Source organism: Limulus polyphemus, unplaced genomic scaffold (assembly GCF_000517525.1).
Source record: "Limulus polyphemus unplaced genomic scaffold, Limulus_polyphemus-2.1.2 Scaffold11184, whole genome shotgun sequence".
NCBI lineage: Eukaryota > Metazoa > Arthropoda > Merostomata > Xiphosura > Limulidae > Limulus > Limulus polyphemus.
Window position 1 is genome coordinate 7,171 of NW_013676794.1, and position 4,073 is coordinate 11,243.

General features: G+C 32.2%; 1 long non-coding RNA gene across 1 annotated transcript in view; it reads right to left on the reverse strand.

Annotated features, from left to right (window-relative positions):
* Window positions 1–2,383, reverse strand: part of LOC106476672 — a 6,164-nt gene extending 3,781 nt beyond the window's left edge. The window contains exon 1 of the long non-coding RNA XR_001291917.2: window positions 2,221–2,383. This is a non-coding gene — a long non-coding RNA (uncharacterized LOC106476672). The remainder of the gene's footprint in view (window positions 1–2,220) is intronic.
* Window positions 2,384–4,073: the final 1,690 nt, after the last annotated feature.

The following is a 4,073-nucleotide window of genomic DNA, read 5'->3' on the forward strand; positions in this document are numbered from 1 at the left end:
GAAAAGTTTTAGAATGAATCGTTTAAAAGTGAAAATGACCTAGCTACTGAACTGGTTATGTTTGGGACACACGAGTTTTACACGAAAATGCACATGAAATTGATGACAGTAAGACTGTGTACATGACATTGTGGTAAACTCAATTTATGACAAACGTAGAAATGGCTAGCTAGTTGATTCAAAACTCAAGTATACTGAGTAAATAAGTAAAATTAATGTTATCACTGACTGACAACATGCAACAACATCAAGAGATATAAATATAATAACAACAGGTTTAGGTTTAACTTTAGACTATATCATTATCAGTGTATTATACTTCATGAGGCCTTTAATACATTGATTCTTCTTCGTACACAGGCCCATCTGCCTCTACACACTGCTTCTTATTCTTCATCTTCCTCACATTTTATAATATAAATAGCCTCATTGTTACTTCTATATATAAAGTCATTTAACAAAAATCTTGCCTTGCTAATATTTTGACATTCTTTGTATAGATAGATAAGGGTACAGGTGTGAATTTGGTGTATCTCAATTTTCAAAAACCATTTGACGAGGTGTCCCATAAAAGATTTGTTAAAAGCATTATCTCTGGAGAGGTTGGCTAGTTTGATAGAAAATTGACTGAATGGAAGTATTTGTTGATTGTTAAGTGCAAAGCAACACAATGGGCTGTCTGTACTGTGCCACCATGAGTATCAAAACCCAGTTCTGGCTTACTGCTGAGCCACTGAGGGAGGGAAGGGGAGACAAATGGAATTAAAACAGAGGTTTGTCAGAAACTGAGTTCAGTCAAATTGGATTAATATCACAAGTGGGGCACCTCAAGGCTCAGTAATATAACCTTTGTTCTTTTTGATTAACATTAATGACATAAATGAAGGAATTATCAATAAATTACTTAAATTTGCTAATGATATTAAGGTCTTGAATGCATCTGATGTTGATGTTTACAAAAGAATTTGGATTATTTTGTGAATTTGACAATTAAATGACAGATGGCTTTTAATCATAATAAATACCATATAATGAGATATCATAATTTGAATAAATATAATTTTGATGGAATTAACTTTAACAGTGTTATGGAATAAAACGATCCTGGTGTTCCAGGAGTACTGTGCTCTGCCTTGGGCTCCTTACCTTTGAATGGGCAGTGAATTGTTTGGAAAGGTTCAAAGAAGGGCTACTAGGATGATACCCGGGCTGGAGAGGTTGTCATACAAGGAGAATTGAAAATCTTTGAAACTGTTTTCTTTTGAAAAAAAAAGTGAGGGAATCTTACTGAGGTGTTTAAGATTATTAAAGGAACTGATAGCACTTTTTTTTTTACTTTATCATTTACGATGAGAATGGTAAGACTATGGGACACAATTTCTAGCTTTCAGTAACAGGGTAGGAGTCATATTCAGGCTAAGAAAGTTTTATTTTTCTAACAACAATAATATGGTGGTTGGAATGAGTTAATTTTTTTAAAGATCTAGTGGATGCTGTACATTTTTAAGAAAAGCTTGCTAAGCATTTGAATGATTACAGCTGGCTTCAAGTGTTTTATTTTAAAGTTTAGTAGATGATACAGCCTAAATAGACCAACAGGTCCCTTGTTCAAGTTGTTGTCCTTACTTTATTATACGCTATGTTCTAGTTGATAATTTATTTTTATCAAATCAATTTTCAAAAGAATGGATTGACTTGGCTTCAGTTAAGTAACCGTTTTAAAACTAACGTATCTTAACGAGTCACGTACGCGTCGTACTTTGTGGGAAAGTGGTGGTGGTAGTACTACTTCTAATAATACTAACAGTATTACTGTTACTGTAGTACTAGTAGTAATACTAATAGTAGTACAACATACTGCTAGGCCTAACCACACGTGAAACGAATTTTTAATAGTAACTAAGTTAGTACTGTTAATTATCAACCTTAATTATAGCTATAATATTTTTCGTTTTTGAAATTAAGTAGTAACATGGGTATGCAACAGCAAGCAAAACTAAAACCGTACTATCAGAAGACATAACCTTTACATATTCACAGTCGCTAGTAGTAGTACTACTTCAGTACACTACCTCAGTAACTGGGTTATTCATCACATAATTTTCAATTTTAATTTACTTATTGACATGAGTACTACAAAACGATGCAACTATTTTCAAACCTGCTTGGTAAATAAACTAAAACTAACGTTACGTTACATACACAAACAAATAAAATTACCAGCAAATAAAGCAGAACGTATATTTCAGAAGAAACTAATGTTACGCCTAATATTACAACCAAACGAGGACCTTGGAGTCTTCACTGGTGTTAGAATATTTTAACAAGTCTCTCATATAAGGTCCTGTCTCACCACCTCTCACTATAGTTAAATGCCAACACCTTTAGGCTATCACATAATTTTCTATTTAAGCGTAATTCTCGCCTTATCTCGTACGTGGCAAGATTTTTATTTGGCTAACGCTTCATACAGTTCAAAATAGAATGCTTAACAAGTAATAAATATTATATTTAATTAAACATGAATAATTTTTTGATAAGTTAACAATTTGAGATTATACGTTTTTTTCAACTGCATGCATTTTTATGTTTATTAATAATTCAATATATGATGCATCTTGAACGCCATTATTATTTGTCGTACTTTCACAAATAAAACGCCATGGAACTGTAATAAATTTTCATTGTTGTTGTTATAAAATACTTATTAGAAATGAAAAAAAAAATGTTATTTTATTTGAAAACGTGTCATTTTGTGTGTTCTTTCGAAGCCTTAATATAATTAAATATAATATTTGTGGTGTGCTTGATAAGCATTGACTATCCTTCACAGGTAACGATCCCCCCCTTTTTTTTTTTTATAGATTTTTCCTTTCTGTAACCAGTTCTGATAAAGTAATAATAAAAAACTGTCCTCGCTGTGTAGAATTCAAAAACGAAACCAACAAGGCCGCGGTGTCATGTTCGAAACATTATAAACAGCGAAATAGTATCGTTCAGTTAGTGAAAATTGAGTGCTTTAAAACAAAATCTTAAAGGAAGTGGCGCAAGGCTGAAGAAATTAATGTACATTTTGAATCATTAAGCGAAAAGTACCGAGATGTTCTCTTTCTGCTTCTTGCCTACTTTTAAGAGTCATTGACCTTTACACAGGTAGTTGTCAAGTGCTGGGAACAGGGGGCGTTGAATTTTCATTATTTAATAAATCCAATAAAAGTAAATAACATAGTATTTATTATTTAAAACGATACATTATTTCGTCTCCAAATATATGACAGTGTGTGTTATCTTTGGAATATCTCCTTAGATGATTTATTCTGTTAAACCAAAAACTTAAATTCAGTGAATACAGTACTTCAAAATATCAATGATTTAGAATTTATTTTGAAACCAGTAACATTTATTGATAATGAAATTATTTTATAAAAAATGTTATTAAAGTAATTCCAAACTTATTATGATTTCATTACTAATTTCTAGTGTTATTACTACATAAAGATTTTACATAGTTGTGAATAGTTGTCTCTAATTATGATCTGATAGACCAGTGGGAAGGCAGCTATACAATTTCACTCGCTACCGATTCTTAGGCTTGTCTTATGTGATCGAATATTGGAACTTGACTGTCACTCTTATAGAGCACCCATTGCCCTAAGGTGTAAAGCCTGTTTGCATCAATGGGACACGAACCGTGTACACTACATTAAGGTTCATGAAGTTTTTGTCACTTTTTGATCTGTCATGGTTACATGATTTACGTTATTGTCATTGTATAAATCTACCTTGTCAAATATCCATTTGGTATTCTCAGGTCCACTGGATTCCCATAAGAGTGATCATATAGGTTCCACAGAATAACAGGAGGTTCTACAGAAAATGTATTATGGAGCAGGCCTGAATTCTCTGACTTTGAAGGATGAAAGAGACTAGATAAAATACATGTAAAAATGAAACAATCGTTTTTCTCAACACTCAAAAACAACCCAACTGTGTATTTCACAAAAGATGATGCCTTTACTGGAGAGAGCTCTCTGTGTGTCTTAAGAATTTATCTCTCAAGAAGTAGCTGTAAA